The sequence below is a fragment of the Pristiophorus japonicus genome, chromosome 8 (assembly GCF_044704955.1).
Source record: "Pristiophorus japonicus isolate sPriJap1 chromosome 8, sPriJap1.hap1, whole genome shotgun sequence".
Classification (NCBI taxonomy): Eukaryota; Metazoa; Chordata; class Chondrichthyes; family Pristiophoridae; genus Pristiophorus; species Pristiophorus japonicus.
Genome location: NC_091984.1, coordinates 91205965 through 91220618, shown reverse-complemented (window position 1 = coordinate 91220618; position 14654 = coordinate 91205965). Strand labels below are relative to the sequence as shown.

At 49.6% G+C, this 14654-nt stretch overlaps 1 protein-coding gene across 4 annotated transcripts in view; it reads left to right on the top strand.

Moving 5' to 3' along the window:
- Positions 1–14654, top strand: part of alg6 (ALG6 alpha-1,3-glucosyltransferase) — a 69637-nt gene that overhangs the window by 32806 nt on the left and 22177 nt on the right. The gene's annotated exons all lie outside the window — the stretch shown is intronic.

Here is a 14654-nt window from a genome sequence, read left to right as displayed (position 1 = left end):
TAGATAGGAATAGTGCAATCAAGCAGACGCAACATGGATTCATGAAGGGGAAATCATGTTTAACTAATTTACTGGAATTCTTTGAGGATATAACTAGCATGGCGGATAAAGGTGTACCGATGGATGTGGTGTATTTAGATTTCCAAAAGGCATTCGATAAGGTGCCACACAAAAGGTTACTGCAGAAGATAAAGGTACGCGGAGTCAGAGGAAATGTATTAGCATGGATAGAGAATTGGCTGGCTAACAGAAAGCAGAGAGTCGGGATAAATGGGTCCTTTTCGGGTTGGAAATGGGTGGTTAGTGGTGTGCCACAGGGATCGGTGCTGGGACCACAACTGTTTACAATATACATAGATGACCTGGAAGAGGGGACAGAGTGTAGTGTAACAAAATTTGCAGATGACACAAAGATTAGTGGGAAAGCGGGTTGTGTAGAGGACACAGAGAGGCTGCAAAGAGATTTAGATAGGTTAAGCGAATGGGCTAAGATTTGGCAGATGGAATACAATATCGGAAAGTGTGAGGTCATCCACCTTGGGGAAAAAAAGCAGTAAAAGGAAATATTATTTGAATGGGGAGAAATTACAACATGCTGCGGTGCAGAGGGACCTGGGGGTCCTTGTGCATGAATCCCAAAAAGTTAGTTTGCAGGTGCAGCAGGTAATCGGGAAGGCGAATGGAATGTTGGCCTTCATTGCGAGAGGGATGGAGTACAAAAGCAGGGAGGTCCTGCTGCAACTGTATAGGGTATTGGTGAGGCCGCACCTGGAGTACTGCATGCAGTTTTGGTCACCTTACTTAAGGAAGGATATACTGGCTTTGGAGGGGGTACAGAGACGATTCACTAGGCTGATTCCGGAGATGAGGGGGTTACCTTATGATGATAGATTGAGTAGACTGGGTCTTTACTCGGAGTTCAGAAGGATGAGGGGTGATCTTATAGAAACATTTAAAATAATGAAAGGGATAGACAAGATAGAGACAGAGAGGTTGTTTCCACTGGTCGGGGAGACTAGAACTAGGGGGCACAGCCTCAAAATACGGGGGAGCCAATTTAAAACCGAGTTGAGAAGGAATTTCTTCTCCCAGAGGGTTGTGAATCTGTGGAATTCTCTGCCCAAGGAAGCACTTGAGGCTAGCTCATTGAATGTATTCAAATCACAGATAGATTTTTAACCAATAAGGGAATTAAGGGTTACAGGGAGCGGGCAGGTAAGTGGAGCTGAGTCCACGTCCAGATCAGCCATGATCTTGTTGAATGGCGGAGCAGGCTCGAGGGGCTAGATGGCCTACTCCTGTTCCTAATTCTTATGTTCTTATATTCTTATTAAATTTACGGCACAGAAGGAGGCCATTCGGCTCATCATGTCTGTGCCGGCCGAAAAACAGCTATCCAGCCTAATCCCATCAGCAGCTCTTGGTCCATAGCCTTTAGGTTACAACATTTTAAATGCATATCCAAGTGCTTTCTAAATGTGATGAGGGTTTCTGCCTTACCACCCTTTCAGGCAGTTAGTTCCAGAGCCCCACTACCCACTGGGTGAAAACCATTCTCCTCAACTCCCCTTTGATCCTTCTACCAATTACTTTAAATCTATGCCCCCTCGTTATTGACCCCTCTGCTAGGGGGAAATAGGCCCCTCATAATTTTATACACTTCAATTAAATCTCCCCTCGGCCTCCTACTCCAAAGAAAACAACTGCAGCCTATCTTTCCTCATAGCTAAAATTCTCCAGTCCTAGCAACATCCTCGTAAATCTTCTCTCTACGCTCTCTTAGTGCAATCACATCTTTCCTGTAATGTGGTGACCAGGACTGCACGCAGTATTCTATCTGTGACCTAACTAGTGTTTTATAGCTCAAGCATAACCCCCCCTGCTCTTATATTCTATGCCTCGGCTAATAAAGGAAAGGACTCCGTATGTCGTCTTCACCACCATATCTACTTGTCCTGCTACCTTCATGGATCTGTGGACTTGCACACCAAGATCCCTCTATGTGGATGGCTTTGCATTTTTACGGTAATTGTAATTAATTTACAATGGCCCCAAATTTGTGGTTGTAATGATGGCAAAACTGTCAGTGCTCGCTGTTATCACTGTGTAAACGGACAGTAACTTCTAGAGTGTGTACGTGCTGTCAGTGATGCACTGCTCCGCCACTGTGCGCTATTACAGTCTTCGCAGATGGCATCATTAGAAATCAGTGATTTGTCATGAACTTCAACTATTTACACACTATTCTTGTTGTAAAAAACAATGAAAATGTTAAGCCTTGTTCAATCAGGAGTCATCATCATCATTGGCAGTCCTTCGGAATCAAGGAAGACTTGCTTCCACTTCTGACGTGATTTCTTTGGTGGCTGAACAGTCCAGTACGAGAGCCACAGACTCTGACAGGTGGGGCAGACAGTCGCCGAGGGAAGGGGTTGGTGGGACTGGTTTGCCGCACGCTCTTTCCGCTGCCTGCGCTTGACCTCCTCATGCTATCGGCGTTGAGACTCGAAGTGCTCAATGCCCTCCCGGTTGCACTTTCTCCACTTAGGGCGGTCTTTGGCCAGGGATTCCCAGGTGTCATTGGTGATGTCGCACTTTATCAGGGAGGCTTTGAGGGTGTCCTTGTAACGTTTCCACTGCCCACCTTTGGCTCGTTTGCCATGAAGGAGCTCCGAGTAGAGCACTTGCTTTGGGAGTCTCGTGTCTGACATGCGAAATATGTGGCTTGCCCAGTGAAGCTGATCGAGTGTGGTCAGTGCTTCAATGCTGGGGATGTTAGCCTGGACGAGGACACTGATGTTGGTGCGCCTGTCCTCCCAGGGGATTTGCAGGATCTTGCGGAGACATCGTTGATGATATTTCCCCAGCGACTTGAAGTGTCTTCTGAACATCGTCCATGCCTCTGAGCCATACAGGAGGGCGGATATTACAGCCCTGTAGACCATGAGCTTGGTGGTAGATTTGAGGGCCTGGTCTTCGAACACACTTTTCCTCAGGCGGCCGAAGGCTGCACTGGAGGCAGTAACTGAGTTTTTAACGGCGGACTGAGTCATAATTACTGTTGGCCCTGAAAAACTAATTTTAAAAGTGTGGCATTTCATTCCTACAGAAGAACATTTTATTTTTAAAATTTTTGTTCTAATTTTTATGTGTCTCCCTGAATCTTTATTTTGCTTTCTGTACAATTATTTAAATGTAATTTATGGTCCCTGCCTTTGACTTCCTGCTTTGCTGTCTTTGAGAAATCTTCAACCTGATTGGTTGATCAGCCTGCCTGTCCTGTTGCTGGACATCACAGATCCCTTATGGATGGCACCAAATTGAAACTGACGTCGGAAAAGAGAAAATCTGTGCTCTAGAACTCGCTAAATCATTGTGGGCAGCTTTTTTCAAGACCAGTGACGAGCACCGTCCCTTCGCCACTGACAGCAAAATCTGGGCCATTAATATAAAAGCTCAATATGTGCTTTTAACTGCCATTCAGTTTCTCCCCATCTTTGCTAAAGATGGTGACTTATGTTGGGATGTAGTTCAGTAGATGGCAACTTTTCTCCATCATCATGCCCAATCACTGTAGAGGTAGTCACAATCATGCAGGATCCTGCCCTCACCCACCATTCATACACATGAATAGGATGTGGAATGGATAGGAACTGGAAATGTGGCTTATTCCTACTGTCCGTCCCCCCGTCCCCCAAAGGGTACTACTGATGCCAGTCGTAGATGCCCAGCTCTCACTCCAGCTGAAATCAATTACAGATCATAGGATATACGACACAAACAGGCCATTCGGCCCAACCAGTCCATGCCGGCATTTATGCTCTACTTGAGCCTCCTCTTGTCTTTCCTCATCTAAAACTATCAGCATAACCCTCTATTCCCTTCTCCCTCTTATGCTTATCTAACCGCCCCTTAAATGCATCTTTACTATTCGCTTCAACCACTCCCTGTGGGAGCAAGTTCCACATTCTCACCACTCTTTGGGTAAAGAAGTTTCTTCTGAATTCCCTATTGGATTTCTTGGTGATTATGTTCTATTGATGCCCTCCAGTTATGCTCTTCCCCACAAGTGGAAGCATTCTCTCTGTATCCACTCTTATCAAAAGCTTTCATAATTTTAAAGACCTCCATTAGGTCACCCCTCAGCCTTTGTTCAAGAGAAAAGAGACCCAGCCTGTTCAACCTTCCTGATATGTGTACACTCGCATTTCTGGTATCATCTTTGTAAATCTTCTCTGCACTCTCTCCAGTGCCTCTATCCTTTTTATAATCATCATAGGCAGTCCCTCGGAATCGAGGAAGACTTGCTTCCACTCCTGAAGTGAGTTCTTTGGTGGCTGAACAGTCCAATACGAGAGCCACAGACTCTGTCATAGGTGGGACAAACAGTCGTTAAGGGAAAGGGTGGGTGGGACTGGTTTTCCGCACGCTCTTTCCGCTGTCTGCGCTTGATTTCTGCATGCTCTCGGCGTTGAGACTCGAGGTGCTCAGCGCCCTCTCGGATGCACTTCCTCCGCTTTGGGCGGTCTTGGGCCAGGGACTCCCAGGTGTCAGTGGGGATGTTGCACTTTATCAGGGAGGCTTTGAGGGTGTCCTTATAGCGTTTCCACTGCCCACCTTTGGCTCGTTTGCCATGGAGGAGCTCCGAGTAGAGCACTTGCTTTGGGGGGGTCTAGTGTCTAGCATGCGGACTATGTGGCCTGCCCAGCAGAGCTGATCGAGTGTGGTCAGTGCTTCAATGCTGGGGATGTTGGCCTGAGTGAGGACGCTGATGTTGGTGCACCTGTCCTCCCAGGGGATTGGTAGGATCTTGCAGAGACATCGTTGGTGATATTTCTCCAGCAACTTGAGGTGTCTACTGTACATGGTCCATGTCTCTGAGCCATACAGGAGGGCAGGTAACATAGAAAATATGTGCAGGAGAAGGCCATCCAGCCCTTCGAGCCTGCACCACCATTCAATAAGATCATGGCTGATCATTCCTTCAGTACCCCGTTCCTGCTTTCTCTCCATACCCCTTGATCCCTTTAGCTGCAAGGGCCATATCTAACTCCCTCTTGAATATATCCAATGAACTGACATCAACAACTTTCTGCGGTACGGAATTCCATAGGTTAACAACTCTCTGAGTGAAGAAGCACCTCCTCATCTCAGTCCTAAATGGCCTACCCCTTATCCTAAGACTATGTCCCCTGGTTCGGGACTTCCCCAACATCGGGAACATTCTTCCTGCATCTAACCTGTCCAGTCCTGTCAGAATTTTATATGTTTCTATGAGATCCCCTCTCATCCTTCTAAACTCCAGTGAATACAGGCCCAGTCGATCCAGTCTCTCCTCATATGTCAGTCATGCCATCCTGGGAATCAGTCTGGTGAATCTTCGCTGCACTCCCTCAATAGCAAGAACGTCCATCCTCAGATTAGGAGACCAAAACTGAACACAATATTCCAGGTGAGGCCTCACCAAGGCCCTGTACAACTGCAGTAAGACCTCCCTGCTCCTATACTTAAATCCCCTAGCTATGAAGGCCAACATACCATTTGCCTTCTTCACCGTCTGCTGTACCTACATGCCAACTTTCAATGACTGATGTACCATGACACCCAGGTCTCGTTGCACCTCCCCTTTTCCTAATCTGCCGCCATTCAGATAATATTCTGCCTTCGTGTTTTTGCCCCCAAAGTGGATAATCTCACATTTATCCATATTATACTGCATCTGCCATGTATTTGCCCACTCGCCTAACCTGTCCAAATCACCCTGCAGCCTCTTAGCATCCTCCTCACAGCTCACACCGCCACCCAGTTTAGTGTCATCTGCAAACTTGGAGATATTACACTCAATTCCATCATCCAAATCATTAATATATATTGTAAAGAGCTGGGGTCCCAGCACTGAGCCCTGCGGCATTCCACTAGTCACTGCCTGCCATTCTGAAAAGGACCCGTTAATCCCGACTCTCTGCTTCCTGTCTGTCAACCAGTTCTCTATCCACATCAGTACATTACCCCCAATACCATGTGCTTTGATTTTGCACACCAATCTCTTGTGTGGGACCTTGTCAAACGCCTTTTGAAAGTCCAAATACACCACATCCACTGGTTCTCCCTTGTCGTTACATCCTCAAAAAACTCCAGAAGATTTGTCAAGCATGATTTCCCCTTCATAAATCCATGCTGACTTGGACCAATCCTATCACTGCTTTCCAAATGTGCTGCTATTTCATCCTTTAATGATTAATTCCAACATTTTCCCCACTACTGATGTCAGGCTAACTGGTCTATATTTACCTTTTTCTCTCTCCCTCCTTTTTTTAAAAAGTGGTGTTACATTAGCAACCCTCCAGTCCATAGGAACTGATCCAGATTCGATAGACTGTTGGAAAATTATCACCAATGCATCCACTATTTCTAGGGCCACATCCTTAAGTACTCTGGGATGTAGACTATCAGGCCCTGAGGATTTATCAGCCTTCAATCCCGCCAATTTCCCTAACACAATTTCCCGCCTAATAAGGATATCCTTCAGTTCCTCCTTCTCACTAGACCTTCGGATCCCTAGTACATCCGGAAGGTTATTTGTATCTTCCTTTGTGAAGACAGAACCAAAGTACTTGTTCAATTGGTCTGCCATTTCTTTGTTCCCCATTATAAATTCATCTGAATTTGCCTGCAAGAGGACCTATGTTTGCCTTCACTAATCTTTTTCTCTTCACATATCTATAGAAGCTTTTGCAGTAATTTTTAATGTTTTCAGCAACTTTCCACTCGAACTCTATTTTCCCCCTCTTAATTAAACCCTTTGTCCTCCTCTGCTGTATTCTAAATTTCTCCCAGTCTTCCAGCTTGCTACTTTTTCTGGCTAATTTGTATGCCTCTTCCTTGATTTAATACTATCTTTAATTTCCCTTGTTAGCCATGGTTGAGCCACCTTCCCCGTTTTATTTTTACACCAGACAGGGATGTACAATTGTTGAAGTTCGTCCATGTGATCTTTAAAGGTTTGTCATTGCCTATCCACCGTCAACTCTTTAAGTATCATTTGTCAGTCTAATCTAGCCAATTCGCTCCTCATACCATCAAAGTTACCTTTCCTTAAGTTCAGGACCCTAGTTTCTGAATTAACTTTGTCACTCTCCATCTTAATAAAGAATTCTACCATGTTATGGTCACTCTTCCCCAAGGGGTCTCGCACAACAAGATTGCTAATTAGTCCATTCTCATTACACATCACCCAGTGATGGCCAGCTCTCTGGTTGGTTCCTCGACATATTGGTCTAGAAAACCATCCCTAATACACTCCAGGAAATCACCACATTGCTACCAGTTAGGTTAGCCCAGTCAATATGTAGATTAAAGTCGTCCATGATTACTGCTGTACCTTTACTGCACACATCCCTTATTTCTTGTTTGATGCTGTCACCAACCTCACGACTACTATTTGGTGGCCTGTACACAACATCCACTAGCGTTTTCTGCCCTTTGGTATTCCGTAGCTCCACCCATACCGATTCCACATCATCCAAGCTAATGTCCTTCCTTACAATTGCATTAATTTCCTCTTTAACCAGCAATGCCACCCTGCCTCCTTTTCCTTTCTGTCTATCCTTCCTAAATGCTGAATACCCCTGGATGTTGAGTTCCCAGCCTTGGTCACCCTGGAGCCATGTCTCCGTGATGCCAATCACATCGTATCCGTTAACTGCTATCTGCGCAGTTAATTCGTCCACCTTATTCCGAATACTCCTCGCATTGAGGCACAGAGCCTTCAGGCTTGTCTTTTTAACACACTTTGACCCTTTAGAATTCTGCTGTAAAGTGGCCCTTTTTGTTTTTTGCCTTGGGTTTCTCTGCCCTCCACTTTTACTATTCTCCTTTCTATCTTTTGCTTCTGTCTCCATTTTATTCCCCTCTGTCTCCCTGCATAGGTTCCCATCCCCCTGCCATATTAGTTTAACTCCTCCCAAACAGCACTAGCAAACACTCCCCCTTAGGACATTGGTTCCGGTCCTGCCCAGGTGCAGACCATCTGGTCCCACCTCCCCCAGAACCGGTTCCAATGTCCTAGGAATTTGAATCCCTCCCTTCTTCACCACTGCTCATCTGAGCTATCCTGCAATTCCTACTCTGACTAGCATGTGGCACTGGTAGAAATCCTGAGATTACTACTTTTGAGGTCCTACTTTTTAATTTAACTCCTAGCTCCCTAAATTCGTCTCGTAGGACCTCATCCCATTTTTTACCTATATCGTTGGTACCTATATGCACCACGACAACTGGCTGGTCACCCTCCTTTTTCAGAATGTCCTGCACCCGCTCCGATACATCCTTGACCCTTGCACCAGGGAGGCAACATACCATCCTGGAGTCTCGGTTGCCGCCACAGAAACGCCTATCTATTCCCCTTACAATCGAATCCCCTATCACTATCGCTCTCCCACTCTTTTTTTTTCCTGCCCTCCTGTGCAGCAGAGCCAGCCACGATGCCATGAACTTGGCTGCTGCTGCTTTCCCCTGATGAGTCAACCCCCGCAACAGTACCCAAAGAGGTGTATCTGTTTTGCAGGGGGATGACCGCAGGGGACCCCTGCACTATCTTCCTTGCACTGCTCTTTCTGTTGGTCTTCCATTCCCTATCTGGCTGTGGACCCTTTACCTGCGGTAAGACCAACTCACTAAATGTGCTATTCACATCATTCTCAGCATCGTGCATGCTCCAGAGTGAATCCACCCACAGCTCCAGTTCCGCAACGCGGTCCGTCAGGAGCTGGAGGCGGATACACTTCCCGCACATGTAATCGTCAGGGACACCGCAGGCGTCCCTGATTTCACACATTGTACAGGAGGAGCATAACACGTGTCTGAGCTCTCCTGCCATGTTTTAACCCCTAGATTAACTTAATTTGGCAACAACAAGGCTAAATGTTACTTACTGAAATAGAAAAGAAAAAGAAAAGCTACTTACCAATCACTTACCTCCTTTCGATTTCTTTCTACTTCTTTTTTGCCTTTTGTCCTCGTTGCAGCTGCACAAGCTCGCCTTTGTAGGCCTCTCGACACTCTGCCGCCGGAACTTCCGACTCCCCGAGCTCCTGGTCTCACTGGCCTTTGTAGGCCTCTCGACACTCTGCCGCCGGAACTCCCGCCTCTCCGACTCCCCGAGCTTCTGGTCTCGCTGGCCTTTGTAGGCCTCTCGACACTCTGCCGTCGGAACTCCCGCCTCTCCGACTCCCCGAGTTCCTGGTCTCACTGGCCTTTGTAGGCCTCTCGACACTCTGCCGTCGGAACTCCCGCCTCCCCGACTCCCCGAGCTTCTGGTCTCACTGGCCTTTGTAGGCCTCTCGACACTCTGCCGTCGGAACTCCCGCCTCTCCGACTCCCCGAGCTTCTGGTCTCGCTGGCCTTTGTAGGCCTCTCGACACTCTGCCGCCGGAACTCCCGCCTCTCCGACTCCCCGAGCTCCTGGTCTCACTGGCCTTTGTAGGCCTCTCGACACTCTGCCGCCGGAACTCCCGCCTCTCCGACTCCCCGAGCTTCTGGTCTCACTGGCCTTTGTAGGCCTCTCGACACTCTGCCGCCGGAACTTCCGACTCCCCGAGCTCCTGGTCTCACTGGCCTTTGTAGGCCTCTCAACGCTCTGCCGCCGGAACTCCCGCCTCTCCGACTCCCCGAGCTCCTGGTCTCACTGGCCTTTGTAGGCCTTTCGACACTCTGCCACCGGAACTCCCGCCTCTCCGACTACCCGAGCTTCTGGTCTCACTGGCCTTTGTAGGCCTCTCGACACTCTGCCGCCGGAACTTCCGACTCCCCGAGCTCCTGGTCTCACTGGCCTTTGTAGGCCTCTCAACGCTCTGCCGCCGGAACTCCCGCCTCTCCGACTCCCCGAGCTCCTGGTCTCACTGGCCTTTGTAGGCTTCTCGACACTCTGCCGCCGGAACTTCCGACTCCCCGAGCTCCTGGTCTCACTGGCCTTTGTAGGCCTTTCGACACTCTGCCGCCGGAACTCCCGCCTCTCCGACTCCCCGAGCTCCTGGTCTCACTGGCCTTTGTAGGCCTTTCGACACTCTGCCGCCGGAACTCCCGCCTCTCCGACTCCCCGAGCTTCTGGTCTCACTGGCCTTTGTAGGCCTCTCGACACTCTGCCGCCGGAACTTCCGACTCCCCGAGCTCCTGGTCTCACTGGCCTTTGTAGGCCTCTCAACGCTCTGCCGCCGGAACTCCCGCCTCTCCGACTCCCCGAGCTCCTGGTCTCACTGGCCTTTGTAGGCCTTTCGACACTCTGCCGCCGGAACTCCCGCCTCTCCGACTCCCCGAGCTTCTGGTCTCACTGGCCTTTGTAGGCCTCTCGACACTCTGCCGCCGGAACTTCCGACTCCCCGAGCTCCTGGTCTCACTGGCCTTTGTAGGCCTTTCGACACTCTGCCGCCGGAACTCCCGCCTCTCCGACTCCCCGAGCTCCTGGTCTCACTGGCCTTTGTAGGCCTTTCGACACTCTGCCGCCGGAACTCCCGCCTCTCCGACTCCCCGAGCTTCTGGTCTCACTGGCCTTTGTAGGCCTCTCGACACTCTGCCGCCGGAACTTCCGACTCCCCGAGCTCCTGGTCTCACTGGCCTTTGTAGGCCTCTCAACGCTCTGCCGCCGGAACTCCCGCCTCTCCGACTCCCCGAGCTCCTGGTCTCACTGGCCTTTGTAGGCCTTTCGACACTCTGCCGCCGGAACTCCCGCCTCTCCGACTACCCGAGCTTCTGGTCTCACTGGCCTTTGTAGGCCTCTCGACACTCTGCCGCCGGAACTTCCGACTTCCCGAGCTCCTGGTCTCACTGGCCTTTGTAGGCCTCTCAACGCTCTGCCGCCGGAACTCCCGCCTCTCCGACTCCCCGAGCTCCTTGTCTCACTGGCCTTTGTAGGCCTTTCGACACTCTGCCGCCGGAACTTCCGCCTCTCCGACTCCCCGAGCTCCTGGTCTCACTAGCCTTTGTAGGCCTTTCGACACTCTGCCGCCGGAACTTCCGCCTCTCCGACTCCCCGAGCTCCTGGTCTCACTGGCCTTTGTAGGCTTCTCGACACTCTGCCGCCGGAACTTCCGACTCCCCGAGCTCCTGGTCTCACTGGCCTTTGGCCTTTGTAGGCTTCTCGACGCTCTGCCGCCGGAACTGCCGCCTCTCCGACTCCCCGAGCTCCTGGTCTCACTGGCCTTTGTAGGCTTCTCGACACTCTGCCGCCGGAACTTCCGACTCCCCAAGCTCCTGGTCTCACTGGCCTTTGTAGGCTTCTCGACGCTCTGCCGCCGGAACTCCCGCCTTTGTTGACCATGAGCTTGGTGGCAGTTTTGAGGACCTGGTCTTCAAACACTCTTTTCCTCAGGCAACCGAAAGCTACACTGGAGGTGGTATTGGATCTCGTCGTCGATGACTCGACTTGTTGATAGGAGGCTCCCGAGATATGGGAAGTGGTCCACGGTGCCCAGGGCCGCGCCGTGGATCTTGATGACTCGGTGGCAGTGCTGTGCGGTGAGGACAGGCTGGTGGAGGACCTTTGTCTTACGGATGTTTAGCGTAAGGCCCATGCTTTCGTACACCTCAGTAAATACGTCGACTATGTCCTGGAGTGCGACCTCTGTATGTTCGCAGATGCAGGCGTTGTCCTTGTACTGTAGCTCGACGACAGAGATTGGGGTGGTCTTGGATCTGGCCTGGAGACGGCGCAGGTTGAATAGGTTCCCACTGGTTCTGTAGTTTAGTTCCACTCCAGCGGGGAGCTTGTTGACTGAGGTGGAGCATGGCGGCGAGAAAGATTGAGAAGAGGGTTGGGGCAATGACGCAGCCCTGTTTAACCCCGGTCCGGACGTGAATTGGGTCTGTGATGGATCCGTTGGTAAGGATCACAGCCTGCATGTCGTCGTGGAGCAGGCGGAGGATGGTAACGAACCTTTGGGGGCATCTAAAACGGAGTAGGACGCTCCATAGACTCTCGCAGTTGACAGTGTCAGAGGTCTTTGTAAGGTCGAAGAAGGCCATGTATAAGGGCTGGCGCTGTTCCCTGCATTTTTCCTGCAGCTGTCACGCTGCAAAAATCATGTCCGTTGTGCCCCATAGGGAACGAAATCCGCACTGTGTCTCCGGGTGGAACTCCTCGGCCACGGGAAGAAGACGGTTGAGGAGGACTCTAGCGACGACTTTCCCAATGACTGATAGCAGGGAGATTCCTCTGTTGTTGCCGCAGTCAGATTTGTCCCCTTTTTTAAAGATGGTCACGATTACTGCATCTGAGATCCCCCGGCATGCTCTCCCTCCAGATGAGAGAGATGAGGTCGTATATTCGTGCCAGCAGTGCCTCTCCGCCATACTTTAATGTCTCAGCAGGGATTCCGTCCGCACCCATAGCCTTGTTGTTTTTGAGCTGTCTTATGGCTTTTTCTACTCGTGCAACGTTGGTGTTTCGCTGAGGTGGTGGCGGGTAGCATGCTGCGGGATGGAGTCGAGAACACTCGAGTCAAAGGCAGAGTCTCGATTGAGGAGATCTTCGAAGTGCTCCTTCCAGCGGGCCCTGACTGCCTCGGTGTCCTTGATGAGTGTTTTCCCATTCTTGGCCAGCAGTGGGGTGGGGCCTTGGGTGTTTGGTCCATAGGTGACCTTGACTGCGATGAAGAATCCTCGCACATCATGATTGTCGGCCAGCTGCTGTATCTCCTGTGCTTTCTTCATCCACTACCTGTTCTTTAGGTTCCGGGCTTTTTGTTGGACCTCAGCCTTGAGCCGTCTGTAATGCTGTTTTGCTGTTCCTGCATTGGGTTGTTGTTTAAGGCTTAAACGCCCTGCGCTTGCGATCTATTAGCTCTTGGATCTCCTGATCATTCTTATCAAACCAGTCCTGGTGCTTCCTGGTTGAGTAACCGAGTGTTTCTTTGCAGGCACGAGTTATGGAGGCCTGGAGGGCAGATCAAGTGCTATGGACATTCTGCGTCTTGGGGTTGTCAAGGCATGCCAGGTTAGCTGTGAGGTGCTGACTGTATACGGCTCTCTTAGCTGGGTCCTTAAGTGCTCCGGCATTGACTTTTTTGCGGCACTGCTTCTGCCGCTCCATCTGCTTTGGGGCTATGTTGATGTCGATGATGGATCAGATTAGGCGGTGGTCCGTCCAGCAGTCGTCGTCTCCTGTCATGGCACGGGTGATAGAAACAGAGAAACATAGAAAATAGGTGGAGGAGTAGGCCATTCAGCCCTTCTAGCCTGCACCGCCATTCAATTAGTTCATGGCTGAACATGCAACTTCAGTACCCCATTCCTGCTTTCTCGCCATACCCCTATATCCCCCTAGTAGTAAGGATGACATCTAACTCCTTTTTGAATATATTTCGTGAATTGGCCTCAACATCTTTCTGTGGTAGAGAATTCCACAGGTTCACCACTCTCTGGGTGAAGAGGTTTCTCCTCATCTCGGTCCTAAATGGCTTACCCCTTATCCTTAGACTGTGACCCCTGGTTCTGGACTTCCCCAACATTGGGAACATTCTTCCTGCATCTAACCTGTCTGAACCCATCAGAATTTTAAACGTTTCTATGAGGTTCCCTCTCATTCTTCTGAACTCCAGTGAATACAAGCCCAGTTGATCCAGTCTTTCTTGATAGGTCAGTCCCGCCATCCCGGAAATCAGTCTGGTGAACCTTCGCTGCACTCCCTCAATAGCAAGTCCTTCCTCAAGTTAGGAGACCAAAACTGTACACAATACTCCAGGTGTGGCCTCACCAAGGCCCTGAACAACTGTAGCAACACCTCCCTGCCCCTGTACTCAAATCCCCTCGCTATGAAGGCCAACATGCCATTTGCTTTCTTAACCGCCTGCTGTACCTGCATGCCAACCTTCAATGACTGATATACCATGACACCCAGGTCTCGTTGCACCTCCCCTTTTCCTAATCTGTCACCATTCAGATAATAGTCTGTGTCTCTGTTTTTACCACCAAAGTGGATAACCTCACATTTATCCACATTATACTTCATCTGCCATGCATTTTCCCACTCACCTAACCTATCCAAGTCACTCTGCAGCCTCATAGCATCCTCCTCGCAGCTCACACTGCCACCCAACTTAGTGTCATCCGCAAATTTGGAGATACTACATTTAATCCCCTCGTCTAAATCATTAATGTACAGTGTAAATGTACAGTGTGATGCGCACATCCTTCCGATCCCTGGCTCGTACGATGACAAAGTCAAGCAGGTGCCAGTGCTTGGAGCGAGGGCGTTGCCATGATGCCTTGTATTTGTCCCTCTGGCAGAACAAGGTGTTGGTGATGACGAGTTTGTTTTTATAATATGGCGACCAGAACTGTACGCAGTACTCGTGGTTGAACCAAGGTTCAACACAGGTTTAGAATAACTTACGTACTTTTAAATTCTATACCTCTAGGAAGAAATCCTTATGGTCTTGTTAACGTGTGTCGCAACTTTTAATGATTTGTATATTTGTACTCTGAGATCCCTTTGTTCCTCTACCCCACCTAGACTTGCACCCTCCAAGTAATATATGATCTCCCTATTCTTCCTATTAAAATCTATTGCCTCACATTTATCTGTGTTGAACTTCATTTGCCAATAACATGCCCATTCTGCAAGTTTCTTAATGTCTTCATAGAATCATAGAATAGTTACA